We start from the raw sequence: 14,771 nt of genomic DNA on the forward strand, positions 1-14,771 counted from the left end.
ATTGGTAAATGCTTTACATTTGATCCTCCTTGAGGCTGTTTATGTCACGCCTTGCAGACTGCCCTGTTACACGGATTATTACCGATATACTTCAGCGTGCGCAAACAATTTTTTTTCTTTTCTCTCTCCCCTTTGTGCTCCATGGAAGCCATGGCACGAACAGCATGAACTCGATTGGCGGTATTGGAGCGCTGGTCACATTGTTCACAGTCACCTAATCAGAGTAATTTCTTATTTTATGTATGTGTTTGACATTCTAATACAGCGCAGCTTTTCAGTTGTCATAAAACTGCACTTCCCACTACAGCAACATCGAAAACGTGAAGTGTACAGATAGCTGTGGCGTGCAGGCCTCTGTTGGTCAAGTGGCGACTTGTGGCTCACGATGCCTCTACCTGGGGAGAGCAGAGAGACATTTCTTTCAAGTCTTCTTTGAAAACCCATATTTTCTGTCAAGTGCGATACACTGAGAGCAGCGTAAGGTGGTCAAAGCAAACCAGTTACGCTGACAATGTTACTGGCAGGCTGCCCATTGGGGCAGATGCCAGGCTGTCAACGAAGTAACATGGACCTGAGCCCTGGGCTGCTGAGGCGATGCAGTGGTGCCGGATGTTAGCATTGTGTAAAAGTCCAAAATGTGGTGGAGGCAAGACGTGGATGGATGTTGTTCTGAAGCCTAAGTCTGCAGAATGATTACTGAAACAGTACCGTTACCTGTGCCAGGTATGCACATGGGTAGGTGTGCCAACTCCAGTGTGTACATACAGGCTACACTCGTAAGTGAATGTATGCATGCCAACTATAAGTGTATGCACATAGGTAGAAGAAATAGTCCTGCACATATAGATTATGCTAACATCAAAGAAAGTGAAGGAATAAGGATGTTTGAATTAGTTAAGTGCACACATGTACAAGTATCACGTACATTGTGTGGCGGGGCTTTTCTTAAGCATAACATACACAGCCGCATTGGCTTCTTTGCCTGGATACAGGCTACTTCATTTCATACAGTACCCCAATAACACCTCAAATGTTAATGGCCATCAGTAGTTGGCGATGGGGAGAAGATCCAGAGCTGTGGAGCCAGAACAGACACAGGCCACTGTCCTAAGCCTCAGCCAATCACTCTTGGTAATGTCAGGAACCGGTTTGCTTCCGAGTGCCTGCTCCTCTTTGGTTTACACGGTCAATCAATCAATCAGGAATTGGTAAAGCGCACTACTCACCCGTGAGGATCTCAAGGTGCTGGGGAGGGGGGGAGAAGGGGTGGGAAAGGTTCTGCTACTGCTCGAACAGCCAGAAAGAAAGGACCTCCTAGGAATCGTGGGCTACCCCCACTGATTGCTTAGTGCACTACAGAGGTTTAAACTCAATCTTTCTCCTATCTGCAGCCATTGAGAGTTTGGTGCTGTGGCCACACAATTCCAACTTTTGAGACTGCTGTGCTTGGGAGGCGTTGGGAAATATGGACTTAAATGCACACATGGTTAAACTTCGACAGACTGTATCACAAGGACTTGACAAACATTATTCCCTGAAATAAACATGAGTTACTCAGTCTTCTCTTCACCAACATTTCTTCAGCATGTATGGTGAAGAAATCTAATTTATGTCGAACAGAGCTCTAATCTCTTAGGATGAGTTTGACTCCTAAAAAATGAACAGAGTGTTTGAAAGACATTACCAAGTGACAGCTTTCAGAACCATTGTATAAATGTGTAAATAACCAGTAAAACTGAACAGAGAGGCCAACCTCTTTCTCCTGATCCCTCGGGTACATCCCAGAGGTGTTTTACAGGTGCTGACAGCTGCTAATAGTGTTCTTGAACCAGCAGCAAGACTAAACTTGTACCTATGTTGTCATATTATCTGTAAATTGTACAGATCACAGCTGCCCCTTGTGTGGCATTGTTACACTCTTGCTGTATGAAGTGATTCCAGTTGCACCTCATATTTGGTTGTAGTAGGATCTCTGTGGGAAGAGTTGTGTGAAGAGTGTTAGATTCTGATAGATGGTCTGTCATATCAAAGGTGGCACTGTTCATGTGTGTGCTCATGTTTACAGGGTATGTGAGCGAGATGGGTGCACTTCATGCAGCTTTCGTTTTTAGTTTGAGCATAGCAGCGCGCAAGCACTGCTTTTCAACCTGTTGTAATCTATTCTGTGGGCTTTAACCACACCCATCAGTTTCATTCATTCCTGGGCTTGCCTTTCAACAATCTTTTGATGTCATTGGTAAATGCTTTGTGTTTGTGCCACCTTGAGGCTCTTTTGTTACGCCTTCCATACTGACCCCATTACGTAGATTATTGCCTGATTGCCGATATACTTTCGGGAGGGCCAACTATATTTTCTTTTGTCTCTCCCCTTTGTGCTCCTTGGCAGTCATGGTGCGTTAAGCACCAGCGGTCCGAACTCGATCAGTGGTATTGGAGCGCTCCTCACATTGTTTACTGTTATCTAATCAAAGTCATTTCAATTTGCTTTTGTCTCTCCCCTTCGTGCTCCATGGCTTTCAAAAAACCCTTGTGATTAGTAAATGCTTTACCTAAATAAAAGCACAGAAATCATCGAAGTGGCTCTCCTCACAGAGCGGAAGAGCTCATACTACAATATTCACTTCACTTGGAGAAACTCACCCCATAATGCTTTCCAGGCATTTCTTTTTAAAACATTTTTGCCCACAACTCAAAACATGCTATTTTTATTGTGGTGTCTCTTAGGGGCTGTTCTGCGCATTGCAGTCAACATACTACAATATGCACAGCACTCGGAAACTCGCCCCATAATGCTTTGCAGAACATTCTTGTTCTAAAACATGTTTGCTCATAACTCAGCCTGTGGTGGTCCTACAACAATGGAACTACTTTCAAAACATTCACCACAATGTGCGCTTTCAGTTTAGATCACCTCTGGATCCCCACACTATGTTAGTGGGGACCCCAAAATAATAACCCCTCCACCATTCAGTTTCTTTTTAAGCTCTCTTCTGGCTGGAATTTTTGTTTTGCTGCTGGGAGAAGTTTGAATTTAAAGGGCTTTGTTTGTAATATCATTACAGTAGGGCTGCTAGCTCTGAAAATGTGCTATGTTTTATGCGTTCGAGGAGCCATATATATGGTTGCACTACATTTCTTTCTGCCATTTGGTTGTCTTGTGGTTATGTTCCCTAGTGGCAAACTGTATGGTTACATGACCATGTTTCCTACAAATACTGTTTTTATTGTGGTGACCTATACTTGCCCCATAATACTTTGCGGGGCATTCCCTTTAGAAAACATTCAGTGATTTGTTTGTGTTTATAGTTTTTGTAGCACTAGGCTGCCCTTTTGTGCTAGGCATGCAATATTTTAAATGCCTGAGAGTAACAAAATTGTTAATGGTTATTTGTGTTGAAAAGGTAATCATGAGCTCAGGCAACAGAGCTATAAGAGTGGCAATGATGGCTATTGAATGCACAGAACATTAATTAATGATTCTTAAGGGAGAATGATTGCTTTTGTACAACATCTTTGGCCAAAATAAGGACCGCAATCCTGATTATATTGGTATTTCTATGGCACTTTCCATATCCCTAATTCAACTTCTGCTTATCTGAAGTTAAGAAATGTTATTATATTTATGGAAGAACGTAGATTTGTGTTTTAAGGAATCAGTCTGAAAATAAATGAGAGACCACCATGTAAAAAAGGGAAAACCCCAGTGAGATTCATCCCAGGTTTTTACCTTCATCTCATCTAGCTGATATTCTCTATTCTAGTCCCATGCTAGACCATTCTTTTAGCCAAACACATATTTACAGTAGTTTATCCATTGGGCTCAGTGGCTGGTATGATCTAGAGTGTTAGTCCTGGACTTTTAACTGACCAAAAAGCTGTTTTTTTATATACTGACTGTGGGTGGTGACTTGGACCACCCTTTTCAGTAGATCGTGTATTCTATAATAATAACTGTTGTGGATAATAGAAGAACTTAAAAAATAACTACTGCAATAATAACATACACTTCCTGAGCTAATAAAATAAAATAAAGGCATGCACAATGGCTTCAGCACAGGATATATTGCCGTAAATCAAACCAAAAAGAAAATCCATGGTGCTGTAAATGTAATTATGTAATTTAGACATATTACTGTAAGACTTCTTTCTTCCAGCTCATGGGCAGTTTTTTGTAACCAGAAATAATCTCAGCCTGTGGACAGTGCCCTCCGTTCCTGCCTCCTCATGATCACACTTTTTCACTAACTTGAATCTTTAGCTCATCCACTTTGCAACCTGCCAAGAATATTGGATTGCTTAGTAAGGGTCAGGGCCAGTTTCTTTTAGTGAAGCTGACTGCTATCACAATCAGTCAGCTGTCATCATTTAACTGTCATGTCTTTTCCCTAGAAATTATCATGGTTAGTTACACTTGTTGGAGGGAGGCTTACTCAAGGTGAACCCCTAGCTCTTACAAAGCTCAGTGCTCAGGGAGCAATGTCAAATGCAAGCCTAGGCAAAGCCAGTATGTCTGACATTGGTTGCCAGCCTTTTGACTCTGTCATTGGCCGTTTTGTTTTGTGACTTTTTTTTATTTTTATAAAACTTTATTTTTCAGAGCCTGCTGAGCCTGAGAGCAAAAATACGTTTTTCGTCTTACAAAACTTTTTGCGATAGAATTCCTTGGTAGGAACGTAATTACTTTGTGTTGGGTGTGGAAGAGAAGAATGCTGTCACTCATAGTAAAATTAGCCAATTGTTGAAATGGGCTTAGCCGTTGCCGTGTTTTATGTGCTATAATGGGCAGATGAAAAACGTGAATGACACAGCCACAGACCAGTGGATGAAAAGAGCTGGCATAAACCCCCTGAACGTAAGTAAATTGTATATATATTTTAGTAATGTAAATAAGGTATTTTGTTTAACACCTGACCTAACCTGTACACCTTCTGCCAGAAATTAACTTGGAAGTTTGTTGGCACAGTGTTACTGTGCATTGGATTTTCAGTATAGTTTATTTACAGTTTGGCTTCTGTAGTGTTAATTTAATTGCCCCTATTATTTTGCTAACAAGGACTTTCTAGATTTGTATGCCTTTTGTTCTGTTATTACCAAGCCTTTTCAGTAAGTGTACACTAATCATTTGTGCCTGTGCATCTCTGTTATTCCTTTTGCACCTGTGTATTTTGATTCTGTACAGTGGTTAAATAGGCTCTCAATTCTCTGTGGATGATTTGGCTTGTCGTTTTTGGTGCATTATCCAGTCAGTGTAATTGGTTTCAAAGTGCCACTTCAGTCAGTTGAAAATTTTCAAGGAACCACTCCACAACTTTTCTGCGTCTCCACCCTTCCTTGAAAATACGACCTGGGAAGACTTACGGGAAATAGCTGAGGGTTGTTAGTGATCTGCTGGTGGTCATGCCAGAAACTTGGTATTGCTACTGATTACGTGGGTGTTGATTTATTCAAGGGAATGCTTGTACCCAAGGTATTGATCTGCTACTCATCTGCTACAACATTTCTAAATGCTTATATTGCGTTTTCTTGACAAGATTAGATTGTTTGATTCAGACATGCCCAGTCGCTCACTATCTCTAGTTTGTGGTAGCAGGAGATAATTGCCTGCAAACTTGTCTTTAGAGTTTGTTTCTGGGGATGCCAGTACCGCTTCTTACTGTAATCCCAAATCATCCATATTCCACCGGGCTGTGACAGTTGAAGTTCAGTGTCAGCCATGCCTCCTGACCAAAAACCCAGACAAAGAGCTTGTTCTCTCTCCCAAATCTGCCTGCACCAGTCTATGGAGTAAACCAAAGAGCTCTGCTATCTGAAGCCATGCATAGTACCATGTCAGGTTTCCTGACCTGGTTATCCAATCTCACACCATAGTACACCTCCCTCAAAGGCTTCAATTTTTTTCACCTACAGGAAGAAGGTAGCCGCAAACCTCTTGCTCCCTTCCACAGCTGTGCAGGAATTTGATATGCAGTAACAGCTGCAAAATAGGAATCTGAGTTAGAAGGTATGGGCTTAATATTGTTGTGTTATGTCTGGTGGGCGCAGACAGAGCATATGGGAGTATTGAAATCAGGATACTGGTTGACAAAAGGGGAAAGAGCCTGAGGTTGTAGGAAATACTTTCTGGTGGTTGTATGTTGGGTGACGGTCTGGTGATGTCTTTTGTGGTTCATCGTGATGTGGCATTTGTTGAGGGATTCACTGTGTTTCATTTTATGTAATGTGAGTCTTGGTGTAATTTGTGAAAACATACATTAAGATTGGTTCCTTATTTCACAGAAGTTTTTACGGGAATCTTCTGGGCTCCTTGAAGCTTTCATAACTTAGCACACATTTTCTTCAGTATTTTTCTCATAAGAATTTCCTCAAACGAGACTACATGGCAATTATGGATACAAAATGACATTGTTGCCTACACAGATATAGGATGAATAGTGGTAAGGAATGGCCGACGTGTTTTGGTAACTTATTCCATTTTTATTTGTTGGAATATTTGACAAAAATCTTTCCATTTTAGGTGCATCGTCCATGTCCTAGAACATTTTGAGCAGAAGATCGTGGATTAATAAGTGTGGGGAATTCTTTATAGTTAACATTTGTATAGGTAGAGGAGGCCGTTGCATGCTTTCCTTCTCTTTCATTTTGGATTCATGTATACATCTCACTGGGGGTTACGTTTGTTGCTTGGGTGCTTGTTAGCATTTGTACAATATCGTTCCCACGTGAAATGTTGTAATTCCCTGTTATGATTCAGGTTAATTAAATAAGTACAATATTGTTTTCAACCTAAATCAACAGTAATCAGATTAAATTTTTTATAGTAATTCAAAATCATTTTAGCTACCCTTTTGCTTCTCTGGAGGTTCTCCGAAACGGTTTCTTTGTGTGGACATGAAAGAAGTGTATATACTAAATTCGGTTGATTTGTGAGGCACCCCCTTAGAGGTATGTGTCTAGCTCCCAGTGCTAACACCACCAATCGAAAATGAGGGTTTTATCACAAGAAAATAGCATAGAATCATGCAAAAAACACTGCAACCCGTGTGTAAGTTTGGTCGTCCACCATGAGTGCTGATAGCCTGTCTTTATTGTCCTTCAGAGAAATACCTCACATTGTGTGTGCATGCGTTTAAAAAGTGGCAAATGCGGCCCTCCTGTTAAAAGGCAGTATAGTGGCTTCACATTTGATCACACGTCTCGCCATATAAGAGAGAAATCAAGCTAACATATAGTCCTAATAAAAAGGAAAGGTCTCCTGGAACACCCATCCACTGAGACTTAAATTGGCCTGGCTTAAATCTTTACATACCAACAGTGTCATACATATATATTGTTTGAAATTTAGGGACTCCTCATGTAGTGCCTATTGATAATGTCCTGCATTGACCCTGGGCCTTACTGCTTCAGGAACCATATACTCCAGCAAGCTCATTGATTTGCCAAGTACCTCCTTTTTACGTTTTGACTTTCACAGAATAAGCTGTCAGTGAGAAATTGGGTTGTTGGTTGACTGGAGTGTGAGCCCTGGTCAAGCAACAACCACAATATTTGTCAGAGTGAGGCACAGCGCAGTCAGGCTTCACTTAGTGGCAATGTGTAAAGTACTTGTGCAACACTCCAAACAGTAATAAAGTGAAAATACCACACAAAAGGGGTACCACACCAAGTTAGAAAAATAGAAGTTTATTTAATAAATAAACCAAGACCAAAAGGACAAAAATCCAATTGATAGAACCAGAGATATTCAATTTAATCGATTTTAGTGAAAATAGTGCCAAAGAGCACAAAGCAGCAACTGTTGGATATCGGTGGAGTTCTGGTTGTACCAGACTGGGACAAAGTCACAAGTCCGGGCCAGTTCTGAAATGCGTCAAGGCTGTGATTCAAGGGCCTGCTTTTTCATTGGAAATCCCATTGATGGGGCTTGCAATGAGAAGTCAGGCATTGAGGATGTGGTGCACAGTCAGGAGATGCGGTTCTTCCGAGGAGCTGTTTAACTGCGATGCGGAGTCCAGCGGCATTGTTGAGGCTACCGTCGGTAAGGGAAGTGAAGGCCTGCAATGAGGGCGTGTCATGCAGTAGCAGTTCCAAAGGTGTTGCAGGCTACAGAGACGATACATGTCTTTGCGACCCTCCAGTCCATGCAGCAGTAGAGATGCATCAGTTCTGCTCAGGTTTGCACCGCTCAGCAGAGAAGATGTCTCAGTTCTGATGGTACCACAGAGGAAGGCAAAGCACCTTAAGCCAACTTCCAAGTGTCCAAGCCTGTCGTGGCACCACTTGGCAGGGTAGACTCGCAGATGGCAGGTCCAGGTGCAGATGAGAGGTTGTTGGAAGCCTGTTATGTCGCTGAAGCTTCAGATTAGGAGGCCCGCCAACTAGCTATTGAAGTCAGTCTGAGGTCTCTGTGTTCAAGAGAGGCATGTATAGTCCTTCTCACCCAGGCAAGAGTTCCACAGGTCAGCACATCAGGGTAGCAGTTATTTCACAGCAGCAGTCTAGCTGTGTGGCAGTCCTTTCAGCAGCACACCAGTCCTCCTTCCTGTCAGAGTATTCACAGGCCCAGAAGTATACCGAAGAGTTGGGGTCTGAGTCCAGTATTCATGCACAGTTATACCTTTGAAGTGGGAAAAAGCTTTTAAGGGCTTGCCTTTGAAGTGCACAGGTGCCCTACCTTTCTGCCCCTGGCTCCAGGCTAACTGCAAGGGGTATGCAGCTCTTTGAGTGGAGACAGGACACAGCCTACTTAAGTGCAGGTGCAGCTAGGCCGAGCTTCTCCCTCCCATCCTGCCTCTGATGGGCCAACTAGTCACACCTAAGCTCCCCATTGTGTGTGACTGTCTAGGAGTAATACAAAAAGCCCAGTTGTCACCCACGCCCAGTCATGTGACCCAGAGACAGTCTGCAGGCACCAAATGGCTAAGGCAAGAAAATGCCAACTTTCTAAAAGTGGCATTTTCAGAATTATGAGCTAGAATTTTAATTTGTGATTCCAAGAGACACCAAACACGAAGGTGTCACCTGTTTCCATTTGGAAATTACACTTCAATAAAATGTAAGCCACTTCCAATGTTATCCTATGGGAGAGGTAGGCCTTGTAGAAGTGAACAATGAATATATTAGTTTTTCACTATCAATTTATGTAAAACTTAAAAGTACTCGTCCAACTTTTTAAATACAGAGCCCCTTGCCTTTGGAGCTATCTAGGGCCTACCCCAGGGATGACATATGTATAAAAAAAAAAGTTTGATGCTGGCAAAAGATTTACTTTGCCAGGTTGACAGAGCAGTTTAAAACGGTTTAAGACTGCACATACATGGGCTCCAATAGCAGGCTTGAGGCATGTTTATAGTGCTACTTAAGTGGGTGGCCCAATCAGTGCTACAGACCAACAAGTAGCATTTAATTTACAGGCCCTGGGCACAGGTAGTGCTACTTTACTAGGGACTTTTAAGTAAATTAATTAAGCCAATTGGATATAAGTCAATTCTACAATGTTTTAAGGCGAGAGCATGTGCACGTTTACATAGTTAGGAGTGGTAGAGTGCACAGAGTCTGAAGGCCAACAAAAATGAATTCAGCAAAAACATAGGAGTGAAGGCAAAATGTCCGGGGTTGACCCTGCAGAAAGGCCCAAGTCCAGCACTGTTAAAGACTCAAGGATGGCTGATCGAGGGGGATGTAGGTTTAGAATCTCAGATACCATTAGTCCATAACATCACGTCAGTGTTGTACCTTTATCGTGTCAAGACATTTCTTCACACCTATGCGCGATATTTAGATGACAGCAGAAATAGTTAACTACTTTTCATTTACAAATGGGGATGTCACAACCTTTCTTAATAGGTGCTAGGTAATTTTATATTTACAAGAAGTAACAGGAGGCATTTTTGATTAACTTTGCAGCAGTGCTTGCTGCTTAAGTGCTGCTTGTGTAATCCTTCAGCGTTTCTGTGTGTTTGTCTTTACTTTTCCCCTGCTTGCTTAGTTTGAAGCAGGGATGTAGTCATAGGCTTATGTGTGGACCCAGAGTCTGAAGTAGATGTTTATTGATGATCCATACCGTGTGACTAATGGAGCCAGGCAAGTGCATCTTATTGAATACATTTGCTCATAGGAATGTCCTTTCACTGTCCAGGTTATTTGGGAACCCATTGATCAAGACCACAACAAACTGGGCTTGCTCTTTCCTAGGGAATAACAGTTGTTGATTTGACCATTGTACTGGGAGCTGGTGGCTAGCAACAGAGGAGTGCAGAAGGACTCCCAGACACCACAGCCTCACGGTCTATAACAAAACAGGCTGCAGGGGGTGGAGGCAGGAGTGATTTAGGTAAATTGCAAATTGCCAAGGGGGCTCTTAATCTACTTCCTCACTCATTGTTGTCGCCACATCCTTGGGACAGCTTATTTCTGGGGCATTTAACCTCACTGACATCTGAAGGAGAACAGCATGTAGAAAAAAATTGTAATAATGTTTCTTAAGTGTCCAGCGTATTGTCGTTATAGTTCCAAGTCGGCATACTGAGAAACTCTTTGAAAACAGAGTAACTCGCATGTCTTGATCTTAATGCTAGTAACCTATTATTTTTTAGGCCTTGCCTATTAGGCAGTGCATTTGCTGTTGGTGCGACATGTGTTGTTCGCTTACAGTATGCTTGGAGCTCACCCATTGTTTATCATTGGTTGCTTCACTGTCACTCGTATTCACTTGCTGCTTACTTGTTAGCGCTTGTGGGCTTTTCCTCCTCTTATGTTTGTCCTGCCTCTGGAGCATAGGCAAATTACTTGCGTCTTTTCACAGTTCCTTTTTTTTTTTTGCAATACATTTTCTTTTTGTTAAAGCACTCTCCATGAGTGCACGTGTTTTCTAGCTGTCTCCTTTGTGTACTTCTCCCCCACGCTCATTAGTGTTGCTCTTTCGCTGCCTGTGTGCTTCACCTCAGCCCTCCTCTGTGATATGTGCTCGTCCCCTGTCTGGCTTTTTTTTGCCATGTGCTTCTTCCACCTCAGCTGCATATTGCGCTCTCTGTAATCCGTTTGCTCCCCCTCAAGTTCCTGTCCACCTGAGTTTCTCCCTCTAGTGCCTGCCCTTCATGCTTCTTCCTCCCACCCATGTTCCTCGTGTTTCTTCGCTCCCCTCCCGCCTGTTGCTTATTCAGCCCCCTGTGATTCCCCACCCCTTCTTCTTGTTGACTCCCCCCACCCATGCCTCTGGTTTTTGTTTACTGGTCCAGCAAAAAAATGCTCCTGCCATTTTGTAGGCGTGCGCACAGTTGGTGGGGTACCTACAAAATGACATGACCGGATAAAAACGTTTAAAAAAAAAAACTTGCTACACCGCATCGATGATTGTGTGAAGTATGTTTAAAACTATTGTCAAAGCCAAAAGGTCCCAAAGGTGCTACCTATTTGTCTTTGCCAAAGCTTATGGTTTTTTTTCTTAGTCCTGGCGCAGCCCAGTCCTCTTGACGTGATCAGTACTCAGAAAGGGGTGTAGGGACCACCTCCTTTAGCCAGCAGTTTGTCTTGGTCAACCCCTTCAGTCATTGCTTGAATAAAGCCTTTCATGATTTGGATCAGCTCGAAGCACTGTGTGGATGTTTACATTTCCATCGGTAATTCGCAAAGCAATGCCTTTCACTGAGCCGCCAGATAAGCACTCCAGAGGAGTGTGTTGCATGGAGCTGCAAAAAGGCTTCCTTTTGTTTGCGTGTCATTCACATTTTTGATCAGACTGGAACACTGCAAGGAATGCTTCGGTGGCAGGGTTCTAAGTTGGCACGGAAATAATCGTACACCGGTGATTATTAAAACTGCCCGCCCCTGAGCCTCATTCGATTATAAGGAGAATCGTCTTATCTAAGATAGTAGCAGTGTAAATGTAAAGTTGCAAAGGACTTCTCAGATGATAGGAGTCAGCTCACAATATAGTGGGATTTGCCAGCTGAGCTACTTGTTTATTTTTTAACCGGTCTTCCCCTTCGGAGACTTTGTGCCCATGTGCTGGTGTCATTGTGGTAATGGCAACCACAAGGAGCCTCACATTGCTTTTCTCACCCCACTTCTCTGCTCTTGGCTTGTGGTTGGATGCTGGAGATTAATGCCTTGCCCAGGCTTATGAACAGATAAGACATGGGCAACGCCTCCCGTTAAATAGTTGACAGAGTTAACGCCTTTCTTTCAGTTGCCGGAGGACCCACCAACAGTTAAAATATACCACAATTGTTTAAGAAAACAAAAGAAAAACAGACACTGCGTCGTGACCCATGTAAAACACAAAAACATGGCGCCAATCTCAAAATAGTCAACAAAGTCTCCTGCGCATCTCAGCAGACTTGTGACCCTCATACATTCTCAATCACTATGAAGACGGGCAGCCCAATTTAAAATGGACTCTGTGGTTTCATACAATTCACATGGGGCTACCTATCCATGCACATGCTATCTGCTACAAAGCTAAATGCAACAGGCAGATGAGCTTGCACCCTGGTATGTAACTGTACCTTTGGGTTCCACTCTCAAGAGATGGGTTTTTTCACCATATGGCAAGAGTGTATTGGGCGCCCATGAGTTTGACTCCAAAAATAGAACTCTACCTGCTCCCCTAAAACAATGGTTTTGGCAACATTCAAAGTTGCAATGAAGAGGGAATGGTGGCAGGAAAAGTGGGCCTTGAGCGGCAGGGTATTTGCTTTCGGCTGCAATGCTGTGATGTACAACTGATGTCGGACAGTGCTAAAAGCAAGCTGGTCTGAGGCCACAGTTGGCTGCAGACTATTAGACGAAGTTCGTTCTTTGATCAGCAGTAGAGAGTAGGCAGCAGACCACACACACATTATTGGACGACTAAATGCCTGGGATTCAGTCGTGGGACATACCAGAGCATCACACTTTAGGTTCTCAACTATACCTGTCTACCACACTGCCCATTCTTCCCGTCACTCCCCCTTCCTTTCCCTGCCAAATAAAATTCCTGTGCCATTACCCTACTTCCGACCCTCAGATACTGCCCATGCCCCCACACACCTTCCTTGCTGCTCAGTTCATCCATTTACTCATACATCCATACATTGACCATGCACTCTCCCTCCAACCATCCACTGATGCATTTTATCTTCCATCAGTGCACACTCACTCATTCAGTGCCTCATCGCCATAAACCCAGTTACACTGCCTTCTTCCGCACTTCCCTTTCTTTCCTGCGCACCAGACTTACCTCACACACGGATGACTCTGCACTGTTCTTCAGTTGATGCACTCACCCGTTAATCTAACTAGGCAGCAAGACACTCATCCATTCATTGAATGCATTCATCCATCCATGTAATCACATACTCACCCGCTGAATGCCTCTTCGCCATATACTACAACTTCTGTCACGCTGCTTCACCCACTGCTTTTGCCCCACAGACTCCTATCCTTCATTTTTCACGTATTTACACATTAATTTAGCGATCCATCCGTACACTCATTCATGCATCTAGTCGCCCACTCGTTCACTACTCCTACCAAATACGTTACCCCTTTTCCAACACTCCAGCAAAACAGTCACGACTGCATTCTTCCCACCCTTCTCTTGTCCCCACACTTTGCCTTTCTCCCTCACCACCTCTCTCTTCACTTACCTAATTCAGACATCTACCCATCCATTGAATATAATAGAATCATATTCAGACGTGTTCTTTCCATAAAACCACATAAACATTAATTGAGGAAGCAGTTTCACTCTGTCAGACCTGTAGTATACCAGTGCTTGGTGTTATAAACCTTATGTTTTTAAGGGATCACTGTTTCTCTTTGGGGCACGGTAGAGTTTCACAGAGCTCTACTAACAGTCAAATAGTGTTCAGCCCCGATAGATTGACCCTTGAGTCTCGATGCGATTGGAATGTTAGAATCAGGCTGAAAAAGCAAAGAACACAGGTCCACCTTCGTGCGCAGGAAGTATGACTCTATAGTATACACACTACATATTCCCCGTCCAGCATTCTATGCTGAACTATAAATATAGGAATCTGCTTTGTCTGGCAAATGTAATTTGATTAAACTGCCTTCAGTGTATGTTCTGCTGTTGGCCTGAAAAGACTGCGCAGATGAAACATGCTTACTTCTGAATTTAAGAAACGTTATTTTATTTCTTGGTGTATTCCTCAAAAATGGAATGTGATGTTTAGCCAACAATTTACACATACAGACGTCATCCTCTGATAGTATTTTTTTATTCATTCCTCCAGTTTTGATCTAAAAATTCGCTGCTCGCATCAGAAATAACATTTTAGGCATTTGGAAATCCACATTTCCCCCATTCCCTGGTGGTGCGTGTTCCTCGTTATCCACAAGCTGATTAGCTTCACTTGAACTTTTTTATGTACACTCTAAGAATAATCAGTGACAGATACGTTTACTGTATCCATACTGAATACATATATGAAGATAACCGTCTACAGACCTGGTGGGACATTCTGGTATGCCACTTAATGTGTGTCTCACTAGTACCACAGCAAAGCATCATTTTATCTTTAGGACTAATCTTTTGTAGGTTCTTTGAATCTCGTCTTCTCTGGGTACATATTTCTGGGTTTCCTCCTACCCTGCGGCCCAGATTCACAGCTCGAATATAGGGTTGGTACTCTTGTAAAATTTGATAAACATGTTTTATCTGTAATAATCAGCTGTAGACGCTGTGCTAGTGCTAGCTTTTGTCGTCCTGTGCACATGATGGCTTTTAATAGCTATTGAAGTGAGTTTCATTTTGTGTGCCTTGCTCTTCT

General features: G+C 42.8%; 1 protein-coding gene across 1 annotated transcript in view; it reads left to right on the top strand.

The window, feature by feature from the left end:
- Positions 1-14,771, top strand: part of ZC3H4 (zinc finger CCCH-type containing 4) — a 123,614-nt gene that overhangs the window by 11,901 nt on the left and 96,942 nt on the right. The window lies entirely within an intron of this gene.

This window comes from Pleurodeles waltl, chromosome 9 (assembly GCF_031143425.1).
Source record: "Pleurodeles waltl isolate 20211129_DDA chromosome 9, aPleWal1.hap1.20221129, whole genome shotgun sequence".
Lineage (NCBI taxonomy): Eukaryota > Metazoa > Chordata > Amphibia > Caudata > Salamandridae > Pleurodeles > Pleurodeles waltl.